We start from the raw sequence: 15,517 nt of genomic DNA, 5'->3' as shown, positions 1-15,517 counted from the left end.
GATGTGGCCATTGATACTTTACTTCTTGAAAGTCCAATATCTTGAAAACTTGAATGCTGACATGCAAAACATTTTGGGACTGTACTAACAGTCAACTAATGAAATAAATACCAACATGATGTTTTTGAAAGGAGTTTTCCTTTCCAGGTAAGAGTTCTCCAAGGAACCTTATGAGCTGAGGAAGAACCATTTAAGAATGTTAATTTTTTTCTGTGTAGGGAAAGGGGATGGTAATGGTAAAAATGCTTCCAAGACCCAGAGTTCTCTCTGAATGAAATCATTACCGATTGTTCTTATCTGCTCTCGAGATTCTAATGTATAACACGACACTAATTATTTTACGTGCTTGGAAAGCTAGTTTTTGAAGGAATGTTCTCCTAGATAGTTTATTTCAGTATCTTCTGATGCAATGAATGTTATCAGCCTTTCAACTTCCATCTTGAGGAAGAAGTGGGTCATAAGGAAAGGAATTTGGACACCAATGATGTTAAGTAACAAGATCAGCCCCAGCTGGATTGTTGCGTCACTTGTTCTTGAAATGGCAAACAGCAGAGTACCAAATTACATAGCCGCTTCTACTGACACTGTTCCCCCATACTTCTCAAAATATCTGCCTAACTACAGCCTCTGTCGGAGTCCTGTAATATTCTTCTCACGTCCTGACCAGTTTAAGGGGTTATTTGTTATTGTAGTTTGGTCAGGATGTGGCAGGGGTGTGTTTGTTTTGTGTTGTCGGGGTTTTTGGGTAGTGTTCTATGTTTTGTATTTCTTTGTTCTATTTTCTAGTTTTTCAATTTCTATGTCTAGTTTATTGTTTTGACCTTCAATTGGAGGCAGCTGTTCCTCGTTGCCTCTAATTGATGGTCCTATTTAGTAGGGGTGTTTTTCATGGGGTTTTTGTGGGTAGTTGTTTGTTGTTTAGCTGTGTGCCTGACAAGACTGTTTTCGTTGTTCTTTTTGTTCAATGTTCATTTTATTTAATAAAGAAGATAATGAGCATTCACGTACCCGCTGCATTTTGGTCTAATTCCTACGACGCCCGTGACAGAACTACCCACCAACAACGTACCAAGCAGCGGAGGAAGGAGCAGCAGCAGAGCTATAAGGAGTTTTGGACTTGGGAGCAGATACTAGCGGGAGAAGGACCATGGAGGAAGGCTGGAGAGGACAGAGAACGCTATGCTGGGACACGGCTAGCAAGGAAGCTGGAGAGGCACCCCCAATAATTGTTTGGGGGGGGGCACACGGGTAGTTTGGCTGGGCCAAGGGTGAGCCCTAAGCCAACTCCCTGTGCTTATTATGGGGAGCATGTGGAGAGCGTCGGTGTATGCGGAAGTGCGCACAATCTCGCCCATGCACACGCACAGTCCGGTGGGAGCGATCCCAGCCCCTCGCAAGTGCCTGTGCTAGAGTGGGCATCCAGCCTGGAAGGAGGATGCCTGCGCAGCACATCTGGCCACCAGTGCGCCTCCTAGGCCCAGGCTACCCTACGCCTGCTCTACGCATGGCAGCCATCAGGCCTCTGCACGGCCCAGTTCGCCCTGTGCCAGCACTTCGCTCGTACAGGGCTACTATTACCATCCAGCCAGGATGGTAATATCCAGTTCGGTGTATCCAGTTCCTGCTCCTCGCACTAGCCCTGAGGTGCGTGTCTCTAGTCAGGCGCCTCCAAAGCCAGCACCACGCACCAGGCCTTCAGTGCGTCAGCCCAGTCTAGTATGTCCTGTTCCCACTCCTCGCACTAACCTTGGGGTGCGTGTCTCCAGTCTGGTACCTCCAGTACCAGCCCCACGCACCAGGCCTCCAGTGCGTTCAGCCCAGTCCAGCTCGTCCTGCTCCTGCTCCTCGCACTAGCCCTGTGGTGCGTTTCCCTAGTCTGGCACCTCCTAAGCCAGCCCCACGCATCAGGCCTTCAGTGCGCAGTCCCCATCCAGAGCTTCCGGCAACAGTGCCCTGTTCAGAGTGTCCGGCAACAGTGCCCCGTCCAGAGTGTCCGGCAACAGTGCCCCGTCCAGAGTGTCCGGCAACAGTGCCCCGTCCAGAGTGTCCGGCAACAGTGCCCCGTCCAGAGTGTCCGTCAACAGTGCCCGTCCAGAGTGTCCGTCAACAGTGCCCCGTCCAGAGCTTCCGGCGACAGTGCCCCGTCTAGAGATGGCCCACAGTTCGGAGCCTGCAGAGTCGCCCTCCAGTCCGAGGTCTCCAGCGACGCGCATCAGTCCGAGGTCTCCAGCGACGCGCATCAGCCCGAGGTCTCCAGCGACGCGCATCAGCCCGAGGTCTCCAGCGACGCGCATCAGCCCGAGGTCTCCAGCGACGCGCATCAGCCCGAGGTCTCCAGCGACGCGCATCAGCCCGAGGTCTTCAGCGATGCGCCTTAGTCCATAGACTTCGGGAGGGGTAAAATATAATAAACAGTTAGCGGGGGTGGACAGGTTAGGTTGGGGAGTAAGGCCTGAGCCACCTCCGTAGTAGGAGGTTGGGGAGGGGGGAGTGTAGCACAAGAACCGTCGGTGACGGCGGCCACCCTCCCTTCCCTCCCTTTAATTTGGGATTATTTTTGTTTTGGGTTTATTTTTGTGTTTTTGTTTAAGGTGCATCCGGGGTCTGCACCTTTGGTGGGGGGTACTGTCACATCCTGACCAGTTTAAGGGGTTATTTGTTATTGTAGTTTGGTCAGGACGTGGCAGGGGTGTGTTTGTTTTGTGTTATCGGGGTTTTTGGGTAGTGTTCTATGTTTTGTATTTCTATGTTCTATTTTCTAGTTTTTCAATTTCTATGTCTAGTTTATTGTTTTGACCTTCAATTGGAGGCAGTTGTTCCTCGTTGCCTCTAATTGAAGGTCCTATTTAGTAGGGGTGTTTTCTATGGGGTTTTTGTGGATAGTTGTTTCTTGTTTAGCTGTGTGCCTGACAAGACTGTTTTCGTCGTTCTTTTTGTTCAGTGTTCATTTTATTTAATAAAGAAGATAATGAGCATTCACGTACCCGCTGCATTTTGGTCTAATTCCTACGACGCCCGTGACAATTCTCCGCTGAAACAGGCCTAGAACTAGTGACTGGCAGCTGTGTGTTCCCTAGCACGTGCTCTGACTCATCCAGGTGACCTACGCAATCCTGCTCCCTCCTCAGGGATGTTCAGCTGCCATTTTAAAATCCAAAAACCCTTCCAGCACCTCACTCACTCACCTAATTAGTCCAGGCAATCTGTCACAGCTCGGCTGTTGCTACAAGTCTGGAGTGACGACTGGTTGCCCACGGCAGGTGTCTGACAGGGTGATTAGTCAAAGGGCCAATCCCTGGCTTCCCAGGGTGAGAGGTGACCTGTACTGGGAAGCAGGTGTGTCTGTGTAAATCACTGGGTACAGTAGTCCCTGAAGGGCTGTCACTCATCATAGTGGGGAGGGAGCTCTGGGCAGTTAAACAGCTACGGGTCAATGCCAATGGCCAGACAAGGGTAATTAAGAGTAACATGATCCTGCGCTCCTCGTCCATTTGCGGTCTCCTCTCCTCCGAGCCGGACAGTGCTAGCTGCTAGCGGTAACGAGGCTCATAGGGCCAGGCAGTGGCCAGAAATCACCGCAGCGTATATGTAGGTCATCGGGATGCGTGTGGCTTTGGCTGGGATCCGGCCTAATCCAAGGGCTTGCTCCAGTCAACCACTTTCATCTGTGTTGGAGACGGAGCGTGTGTTTTTAGCCCTCCACTCTGCGGCTGGTGGTTTAGGTTTAGCAAGGCTGGCTGCAGAGACGCTGGCTATAGTCCTGTGATATTTCAACCAAGTGGAATGAATGATATTCTAACTCCGGGGGCCAGAGATTCCTCTCTTTAATCACCATTCCTGCTGTTCCTTTAGATTTCGATCTGTACTTTGAGGTGCATATTAAAAAGCAATATCTAAGACCATATGGACCTGTTCTAGTAGTATTGTTGCATGGTGAAATATGTAGCCTTTCCTCTCCTTCAACGCCTGTCCTGTACAATTCTCCTACCCTCTTTCCTCCTTGATAAACGATTCAGCAGCTTCCGCGTGAGCAGGCCAGTCGTTGAAACAATGAAAAACCATCTTACGACTTCTGTTTGGCTTCCCTCCCCTGGCCTAGAATGGGACGCAGGATTCTCTGGAAAGTTTGACTGTTGGGGTTGAAAGCCTCTGCATGGCTAAAACGCCAGTCGCCCATCAAGACATCTGCAGACCCCCTCTGGCCCAGCTTCCTGCTATCTTTCTGTTTCTGCCCAAGATGCACTGGAGTGGAGCATCATGGGATGGCATTATGTTCAGCTGTATCTGAACTCCAGAATGATCTGTAGAATCACTTAGAGTTTTTAGTTGTCTGCTGCAAATTCCGTCTGGTTGTCAGAGTCAGACCGGGTTGGATGCGTCAATGTGACCTGCTGGGCCTTCAACAATAATGATATGGGAATGTGTGATTATTATCAATGAAAAAGTATATGATTCTTGATATAGCAATAGTAAATCAAAGACGGGATTTGATGACGTAACAGATCAAGGAGCATAGAATATGGTCATCATGTGGAACTAAAGTAGTCAGTGCTGTGCTTCATTTATTGACAAAGCACGGTGACCCTTTGACATTCTGTGACCCCCAGCATGGGTATCCACTCCACCGTGTTTGCTGGCTCCTGGTTTGAATTGATTGTTAGCAGAGAAAATGGGACTCAAGAATTTCTCACTGTGGCACAAAAGACTCACATGAACGGCGCAAACATGACATTTCTGTTTATCTTCCCAAAATAAACCTTGTGCCCATGCAGACTGGAAAACACCTGGTAACTCTGCTCCTTTTGAAAGCAGGGATGGTGTTTGTTTGTGTCAGGGTCATATGTGCCTTTGGAATGTCTCATGCTTCCCCTCTTCTACTCTTTCTCCCCACACTCTCGTTATGCACTTAGTGGGTCTCTGGGCATTGCATGTGTTTGTGTTCAGTTGTGTGTGACTGAATGTGTATGTTGGGCTTGAGCGTCTAAGCACATACAGTCTTCACTACGACAGAGTGTGCACTTTTGTTTGACAACAGCCTATTAAAGTGCAAATATGGACCTAAAAAATGTGGGCCTTTAGTATCACAATGTTTCATTGGAGATCCGTAAAGAAGTCCAATGAGCGTGTAGTTCTGTGCATGTGCATACACAACAACAGTGGCTTGGCTCTGGATGTCAAAACAACTTAAGTCTCAGAATGCATGGTTTCTGTACCCTTCATCAGCACTGCTAGAGCAGACCCCAGGTCTGGGAATGAATATTTGTAGTACAATACAAATGTGGGTTGTGCTGCTAAACTGCACGCTATTGATTTAAATAAATCATGGCAATTTAGGAATATGAGGCAATTTAGTCTATGGGGGCATTTCAGATGTGTTCAAATTCTCATGTAGAAAAAAAGCTCATATGATAGACAATTCATTTTCAGAGTTTTTTTTTTACACAGCTGTTTATTGGTCACTTCTTTATTATATAGGAGTAAAGACAAGTACAGTAAAATGACAAAGTACTGTAAGTCAATACAAAACAGTGACTGCTGTTAGTACTGTGTAAGTACGGTTAGGCTATAAGAACAACTTAATGTCAAGTGCTCCTATAATGACAGAAGTCAAATGAATTCAAAGGAATAAATTATACTGTTTTTATAGGCCATGCCCCACTATACATTTTTATTGTATCCATATCATGTTTACTAGGTGAACACCCAAATGGTTTCCTGACATGTCCAAGACAACCTTCTGTGTTGTTGGTAATGAAATACCTGTGCAGATGTCGGAGTACATCAGTTGACTATGGGAGCCCCAGTCTATGAGGACTCACATCGTTTCACCTAGTTTATGTTGCTATGTCTGACTCACACCAAATTAGGAGGATTTCGCAACTATAAAATATCAGGATTTTTTTTTTTACATACTGTATATAAAGTAGACACTGAAATAATTTTAAGCATAATATTTCAGCTTTAAATTTTGATTTAGTGTTCATTTTGTAAAGCATATAATGCCTGTAACGGGCGTCGTATAAAGGGGACCAAGGCGCAGCGTGTGAAGTGCTCATATTTTACTTTAATGAAAACACTAAATCAAAACAACAAAAACGACCGTCAACAGTTCCGTCAGGTTACAAGGAACAAAACAGAAAACAACTACCCACAAAACCCAAAGGAAAAACAGGCTGCCTAAGTATGGTTCCTAATCAGAGACAACGATAGACAGCTGCCTCTGGTTAGGAACCATACTCGGCCCAACACAAAGAAATACAACACATAGAATGCCCACCCCACCCCACCCCACACCCTGACCTAACCACATAGAGAAACAAACCCTCTCTCTCAGGTCAGGGCGTGACAGTACCCCCCCCCCCCCCCCCCAAAAGGTGCGGACTCCCCGCCGCTGGAGGCTCCGGACTGGGGAGCGTCGCTGGAGGCTCCGGACTGGGGAGCGTTGCTGGAGTCTCCGGGCTGAGGAGCGTCGCTGGAGGCTCCGGGCTGAGGAGCGTCGCTGGAGGCTCCGGGCTGAGGAGCGTCGCTGGAGGTTCCCTGCTAAGGAGCGTCGCTGGAGGCTCTGGACTGAAGAGCGTCTCTGTAGGTTCCGGACTGGGGACCTTCGCTGCAGGCTCCGTGCCATGGATTATCACTACTGGTTCCGCGCCATGGATCATCACTGGAGGCTTTGTGCCATGGATCATCACTGGAGGCTTTGTGCCATGGATCATCACTGGAGGCTCCGGGCCATGGATTATCACGAGAGGCTTCGTGCCATGGATCATCCCTACAGGCTCCGGGCCATGGATCATCACTGGAGGCTTCGTGCCATGGCTTATCACTGGAGGCTTCGGACCCTTGATCATCACTGGAGGCTTCCTACGGGGAGCTGGAACCGGTCTCACCGGACTGGGGAGACACACTGAGGACCGAGTGCTCAAAGCAGGCACCGGCCTTACTGGGCTATTGAGGCGTTCCGGAGAGAGAGTGCGAGAGGCAGGCACATGCTCACCACAATAAGCACGGGGAGTTGGCTCAGGGCTCACCCTTGGCCCAGCCAAACTACCCGTGTGCCCACCCCAAAATATTTGGGGGCTGCCTCTCGTTCCTCCCCGGTAGGCTCCGATACCTGTCAATGACTTGCCCCCAAGTCCAGTTTCTCCTCTCTATCCATTCCATGTGTGACCAGGTGTCCATCTCTGCCTGGGCACGCCGCTTGATCCAGTCATGGTGGGTAGTTCTGTAACGAGGGTCGTACAAAGGGGACCAAGGCGCAGCGTGTAAAGTGCTCATATTTTACTTTAATGAAAACACTAAATCTAAACAACAAAAACGACCGTCAACAGTTCCGTCAGGTTACAAGGAACAAAACAGAAAACAACTACCCACAAAACCCAAAGGGGAAACAGGCTGCCTAAGTATGGTTCCTAATCAGAGACAACGATAGACAGCTGCCTCTGGTTAGGAACCATACTCGGCTCAACACAAAGAAATACAAAACATAGAAACTGAACATAGAAATACAAAAACAGACAAACACCCCCTGTCACGCCCTGACCTACTCTACCATAGAAAATAACAATTTACTATGGTCAGGACGTGACAGTGCCTGCATTTCAATGTTTTTGCCTTGTCTCACAACTAGACTTTTAATATTCTGTTATATATTACACTTAGAAAAATTCTGATAATTTGAAAATATGTAATGCACCTGTTTACAAAAATACTGTATAAATATTTGATGTGCATAAGGCGTTTGTTACTTTCTTTTTAAAAAATACTGTCGTCTCACAGTATTGCGTCATGACCATCACTCTGAACAAAATTATTAATTCAAACACAAACTGGTAAGTGATTGAGGAGAACAAGGACATGACAAGGAGAGTGTATGATATTATATTTCCACCTATCAAATGACAGCTGATCATGTTAACCAAGTAAACCTTACTACCTGGCAGTCAAATCCCAAAATGGTGCAAATTGTCATTACAAACACTCATTACTAAAACAAAATGTGTCTGTTACGACAATTTCTAGGTTATTGCCATCAGAAAGTAGCAACTTTTTGTATAACTTTTGTATAAAATGGGTATACCCCTGCTCAATACTGCTTATCCAATGATACAGTATTTTACTGTCTTTATAGCAATCAATGATATTGTAGATGTCACGTCCTGACCATAGAGAGCTCTTATTTTCTATGGTAGAGTAGATCAGGGCGTGACTGGGGGGGGTTTATCTAGTTTATTTAGTTCTATGTTGTTTTGGTTCTAGATTATTTTTTCTATGTTGGGATTTTTGTATGATCCCCAATTAGAGGTCATCGTTGTCTCTAATTGGGGATCATATTTAAGTAGTTGTTTTTCCCACCTGTGTTTGTGGGAGATTATTTGGAGTTAGTGCATGTTGCACCTCTTTTGTCACGGTTTGTGTTTTGTTTGTAGTTTATTGTTTATTTTGCAAAGTTTCACATTAAATTAAAAGATGTGGAACGATACCCACGCTGCGCTTTGGTCTCCTTCCTACGACGAACGTGACAGTAGATATCCATTTCCACCCACTAATGCAATTTAACATTACCCTGTTATTACCGCCACACAGTCCTTACCACCCAGGGCCGGTAGGGGGCCCCCAACCCAAAATATACAATGAAATACACTGTACCTTAATAACAAATGTGCCTCACAATGGGCCTCCGGATCTCGTCATGATATTTCTGTGCATTCAAATTGCCATCGATGAAATTTAAAAGTGTTCGTTGTCCGTAGCTCATGCCTGCCCATACCATAACCCCACCGCCACCATGGGGCAGTCTGTTCACAACGTTGACATCAGCAAACCGCTCACCCACACAATGGCGTATACATGGTCGGTGGCTGTGAGGCCGGGTTGGACGTACTGCCAAATTCTCTAAAATGGCTTATGGTAGAGAAATTAACATAAAATTATCTGGTAACAGCTCTGGTGGACATTCCTGCAGTCAGCATGCCAATTGTACGCTCCCTCAAACCTTGAGACATCTGTGACATCTGTGGCACAAGGTGCACCTGTGTAATGATCATGTGATCATGCCACACCTGCCAGGTGGATGGATTATCTTGGCAAAGCGGAAATCCTCACTCAAAGGGATGTAAACAAATTTGAGAGAAATCAGCTTTTTGTGCTTATGGAACAATTATGGGATCTTTTATTTCAGCTCATGAAACATGGGACCAACAGTTTACATGTTGCATTTATATTTTTGTGTATCTGTGACCAACAGATGCATATCTGTATTCCCAGTCAGGTGAAATCTATAGATTAGGGCCTAATTTATTTATTTCAATTGACTGATTTCCTCATATGAACTGTAACTCAATAAATATATATATATATACAGTTTATAGAAAGAAATTGAACTCAGTCGGGGTCTCGACTTACTATTGAGAGTAGAAATATTACAATAGACCATGTGTAATTTCAAAATTTGGTTGTGCATCAGCAGTTTTCTCTGGTTATGTCAGGAGTGTTGGTGCAAATGCCAGCTTGTCACAGGCCGGCGGCCCTGCTGTGCTGATTTCTGCAACGTGGATAGATAGAAATTTGCCAGTGTTGGGAAGTAGTGAACTACATGTAGTTCAGCTAGTAATTTAACTACATTTTGCAGTACTTTGGTGGTAGTTGAACTCAATTCAAATCTTGGTAGTGGTTTCAGTAGTTAAGTTATTTTTTTTGCTATATAGCAGTGGTAGTTAACTACTGGAACTTATTCAAGCCCATTCCCGCCACCCCAATAATTTTTAAATGTCAATACTATCTCAACATTTTGGACACTATCTCTGAATTTTTAGATACTAAGTCAAAATTTAGAGATACTAACTTGAAAATTTGAGATACAAACTTGAAGTTTCCAAAATAATTTTGAGATAGTATAACGTACAGGATATGTTTCTTCATTTGTTGTAGCATTATGTGTCGATTTTCATCTATCCACATTGCAGAGATACGCACAGCAGGTAAACGTGTGGCGAACTGCCATTTGCCTCAACACTTTTGATCAGATGGCAGTTGATCATAATGAAGCACATATTAATTGTGCACAAGTTGCAAATCAGCCTAAACAACAGTACTTTGTCCGTATTTTCAATGCTTTTGCATCAATATTTTGTATTAAACCAAATTAAAAGTGTTGGGGCATATGCCAGCTCGCCAGCCCCCACATAACGCTACAAATGAAGAAACATGTCCTATATGTATGTTATGTACTCTATTATGTTATATGTATGTCATACCCTTCAACTAGGGCCCAGAGTTTTACCTGGTTCGGTTAGCCTACAAGATCAGGAAAATCTCTTGGCCCCAGAAACACACTCCTCCGTCCCCTCCACCACTCTGGTATGCCACCTCTGAAACCACCACATAATGTTACAAATTAAGAAACATGTGTGATCTACTGTCGAACATTTTACATACTATCTCAAAATGCTGACGTAGTACCTAAACATTTAGACTTATGTATCTCGAAATTTCGACTAATTAAAAATGTTGTCTTGCGTATCTCTAAAAAAACTTTAAAAACTTTAAAAAATTGATGCTGAGTGTTTTTCTAATTTAGTGGGGATTTTGTTTTTGTTATATTCATAATTTTTGTAATGTGATGTATCAGGGGGTGCTGCAGCACCCTCAGCACCCCTAATTCCCGCGGCTATGCACACAGGCCTACCATTAGTCACTTACTATAATACTATTAGTGTATCTGTAATGTAGTTTTGGCAATTAGAGACGTTCGCGACGGCTTTTCAAGGAGGAACGAAAGGAAAACCATATATGTGCTTGAGTTTTCAGAGACGGTGGGAAATCGGACTTTTCCTCGGCTCGGTGTACTTTCATCATGCCCCTTCACTTTCACTAGTGCTGGGTGATATATGTTGAGGAGACCTTGAGCTACATTGATGTGCCACATTTTCCCGGGGTTGTCATACAATTGATGTGAAACCGTTACTTTGTGGGGATGATCCATCAGGTGAAGCAGTGATTCAAGCCAAAGGGGATGGTTCTTGGCATCAAGCAGCAAGCGAGGCATGTGCCAAGAAGGGCGAAGACCAAGAATTGAAAGCGGAGTTTAATTTCTCGTTTTTTGGAGCTCCTGTGTGCGGAAGACACCGAAATAAAACTGTTTTCCTTCAGGGAAACGCGTTATCCACCCAAAGCGTCCGGACTGTGTGATAAATCAACAACATAGCGGAGTGACAAAGTACAGGTTCAGTCAAAGGAGTTTATCGGACCGCGGTGGGAAGAGGAACACTGATCAAGACAGCAGCACAGCGGCATAGGTTTTCATGTCTCCTCTCCACACACCTGTAAAGGTAAGTTTATGCTCTCTATAATAATGCATTATTAGATGATAATGCCAAGTGATTTATTTAGTTTCACCACTGGATGACAACATCGCATGTTTAACGCCGCTGGACAAGCCTTTGATAAAAATATGTTTATGTTTTTTGTTTCTCTGTTTTATGTATTTATGTATGTTATTAGTAACTATCCCCTCAATCTACATACATTAGGCTATAAAATGCCTATTGTTTCATGTTATTAATGCCACGTGTTTGTCTGCCTCAAAGTGAATTAGGATAGCCTTTGTATAGCAGATAAGACACAGACAGTACAGTATAGGGTGTTACTGATCATATATATGATTTACTGGTGTAATAATAACAAACTGTCTGAGCATGTCAAACAAAACTAATTCATCTGACTGAATACCGGGCATTGAGTCATTGGTAGCATATTCTAATTAGTGCGCAGAGACGTGATCAAAAACCCACAGTTTAATAAAAAATACTTTTTTTTTGGCCACAGTAACATTTCTGAAGCTGTTCACCATAATCTTCACCACAATTTCAAGTGTTTAATTGAGTCTTTCTTGCCGGTTTTGATTGCCTGCCCCCCGCCCTTTTGCCAAAACCGCACTTTAGCCTAGAGTACTGCATGCAGGAAAATGTCCAAGATCTCACTCAGAGATGCTGAAACAATGTTCTCATTGCGGACTTTTTGGTCTGGTTTCCTGGACAGAGATTAAGCCTATAGTCCTGGACTAAAAATAACTTTAAATGGAAATGATCCTTAAAGTCGCTCAGGAGGTGCCTTCTTGCTCAACCAACATGAAGTTCTCCAGCAAATCAACTGGAATGTCATCTATCCAGAGTGGACAAATGAAACATCTCATGATCCCTTACGATCTTAATTAAAGCCATGAAGACTTTATTAGATTACTAGAGGGGCTATGTCATAATCCCTCAAAATGCCATAATGGGGCAAAAATGGCAGCCATCTAATTGCAAATGAATGTCAGTAGAGGCATAGGTGATGCATTTCCTGCTTTTACTTATGCAGGAAAATAAAAGTAAGGCATGTGATGTATCAGAATTGGTGTAATAGAATTATAGTCAATCCAAAATATTGTCATATACAGTTGAAGTCGGAAGTTTACATACACTTACATTGGAGTCATTAAAATTCGTTTTTCAACCACTCAACAAATTTCTTGTTAACAAACTATAGTTTTGGCAAGTCGGTTAGGACATCTACTTTGTGCATGACACAAGTCATTTTTCCAACAATTGTTTACAGACAGATCATTTCACTTATAATTCACTGTATCACAATTCCAGTGGGTCAGAAGTTTACATACACTAACTTGACTGTGCTTTTAAACAGCTTGAGAAACTCCAGAAAATGATGTCATGGCTTTAGAGGTTTCTGATAGGCTAATTGACATCATTTGAGTCAATTTGAGGTGTACCTATGGATGTATTTCAAGGCCTACCTTCAAACTCAGTGCCTCTTTGCTTGACATCATGGGGAAATCAAAAGAAATCAGCCAAGACCTCAGAAGAAAATGGTAGACCTCCACCTGTCTGGTTCATCTTTGGGAGCAATTTCCAAACCCCTGAAGGTACCACATTCATCTGTACAAACAATAGTACGCAAGTATAAACACCATGGGACAACGCAGCCGTCATACCGCTCAGGAAGGACACGTGTTCTGTCTCCTAGAGATGAACCTACTTTGGTGCCAAAAGTGCAAATAAATCCCAGAATAACAGCAAAGGACCTTGTGATGATGCTGGAGGAAACAGGTACAAAGTATCTATATCCACAGTAAAACGAGTCCTATATCGACATAACCTGAAAGGCCGCTCAGCAAGGAAGAAGCCACTGCTCCAAAACTGCCATAAAAGAAGCCAGACTACGGTTTGCAACTGCACATGGGGACAAAGATTGTACTTTTTGGAGAAATATCCTCTGGTCTGATGAAACAAAAATAGAACTGTTTGGCCATAATGACCATGGTTATGTTTGGAGGAAAAAGGGGGAGGCTTGCAAGCAGAATATCAACATCCCAACCATGAAGCACGGGGGTGACAGCATCATGTTGTGGGGGTGCTTTGCTGCAGGAGGGACTGGTGCACTTCACAAAATAGATGGCATCAGGAGGAGGGAAAATGATGTGGATACATTGAAGCAACATCTCAAGACATCAGTCAGGAAGTTGAAGCTTGGTCGGAAATGCGTCTTGGAAATGGATAATGACCCCAAGCATACTTCCAAAGTTGTGGCAAAATGGCTTAAGGACAACAAAGTCAAGGTATTGGAGTGGCTATCACAAAGCCCTGACCTCAATCCCATAGAACATTTATGGGCAGAACTGAAAAAGCATGTGCGAGCAAGGAGGCCTACAAACCTGACTCAGTTACACCAGCTTTGTCAGGAGGAATGGGACAAAATTCACCCAACTTATTGTGGGAAGCTTGTGGAAGGCTACCCGAAACGTTTGGCCCAAGTTCAACAATTTAAAAGCAATGCTACCAAATACTAATTGAGTGTATGTAAAGTTCTGACCCACTGGGAATGTGATGAATGAAATAAAAGCTGAAATAAATCATTCTCTCTACTAATATTCTGACATTTCTCATTCTTAAAATAAAGTGGTGATCCTAACTGACCTAAAACAGGGAATTTTTACTAGGATTAAATGTCAGGAATTGTGAAAAACTGAGTTTAAATGTATTTGGCTAAGGTGTATGTAAACTTCTGACTTCAACTGTAATTATAAATAAAAGGTATACAGTTGTTTTTTTTTCAACACATTTTCTGTATAAATAGCCTCTACAATATATTTATAGTATGGCATTGTGGGTACTTGTTTCTGATTGAATTCAATGGCTTTAGTTCATTCGTATTGTACATGTTCTTTGTTTGAGCTGCTTTTAAAAACATTATTGGCATTGTTGTATTCGATTTTCATAATAGTGAACTAGGACAGATAGTTTGGTTAGCTAAACATGCATGTCTGTTTGTTTGGTTACCAAGGCAACTACTTTAGCTGTCTAGTAAACTTGCTATCTACTTCAGTGGATGTTGAACACATTTCTACCAGCAAATTAACACATTTCTAGCGTTGACATGTGTTAAATTATAGCAATGGTTTAAAAGGGATAATCAACTTGGCGCTCTATCCGTTCTCTGGAAAATAATGCAACTCCTTGGAAGATTAGTTCCAAATCCGCTAGCAAGTTGTTGAATACACCTTCCATGTAGTTCATCATTTTGCATAGAGTGCATGGCCGCCAGTTGATTATCCCTTACGTAAACAGACCATAAATGTCTCAGATTTTGTTTTCTCGGAAAGTTGTGAGTGCTATTATATGATACAATATCATTACTTGTTACATTTACAACTTCTCTAAGTCCCATCGTAACCGAATTGAGCCAGTGTATGGCTGTAGAGATTGACTGCGTTGTTTGAATAGAATGTTGGCATATTGGCAGTTCATTTGAAGAATGTATGGAATAATTCCTCTAAAACGGACAGGCTAGCTAGCTAACACACATACAGTGCAGACATTTTTTCACATTCATTGTTTTACACAATATCTTATCACAGCACTGGCAAACTAACTCCCTGACCAACATGGCTCTGACCAACATGGCTGACCGTTGGACCATCATAAGAAGGTTCATGTCCATTCTAGTATTCTAATGCCTAATTATATGATTGAACACCCCTTATTAGTCATGGGAGAGATCCCTATCATGGCAGGAAAAGAGAGTGAGGATTGAATAAGTGTAGTAATACTTTAATCTGAAACAACCACAGTCATCCTTGTGTATATTTATAGTAAACCTGAATGAATTAATCTCAGCCAGGTTTTAAGCGAGGATCAACTGGTTGGAGCTATTTTCAGAGAACATCCTTCAATGTCACTCACTGCCAATATAAACGGGCAAGATTTCCCCTGCAAACATGTTGTGTGCGTATGCACCTTTTCAATAGCAAACACAGATTACTCACTGGCATTGGACTGAACTGAATTAGAATTCCTTGTCTTCTTTGACAAGCCTTCTGAAGATCTTTGTTGGAGGATTTCCAAACGTGTAATTCCTAATTATCGTTTGTCAATCCCTCCAACACAAACGTTTTTCACAACTGTGTTTTTTCTGTCTCTTACTTACAACGCATTCGGAAAGTATTCAGACCCCTTGACTTTTT

The 15,517-nt window shown here is 43.5% G+C and overlaps 1 protein-coding gene across 1 annotated transcript in view; it reads left to right on the top strand.

Annotated features, from left to right (window-relative positions):
* Positions 1–10,781: 10,781 nt before the first annotated feature.
* plekhg2 (pleckstrin homology domain containing, family G (with RhoGef domain) member 2) overlaps positions 10,782–15,517 on the top strand; it is a 45,069-nt gene continuing 40,333 nt past the window's right edge. Inside the window, exon 1 of the mRNA XM_082955534.1 lies at positions 10,782–11,327. The gene's annotated coding sequence lies outside the window, so the exon portion shown is untranslated. The remainder of the gene's footprint in view (positions 11,328–15,517) is intronic.

This window comes from Salmo salar, chromosome 09 (assembly GCF_965601325.2).
Source record: "Salmo salar chromosome 09, fSalSal1, whole genome shotgun sequence".
Taxonomy (NCBI): domain Eukaryota; kingdom Metazoa; phylum Chordata; class Actinopteri; order Salmoniformes; family Salmonidae; genus Salmo; species Salmo salar.
This window is presented reverse-complemented; position numbering and strand designations above follow the sequence as displayed.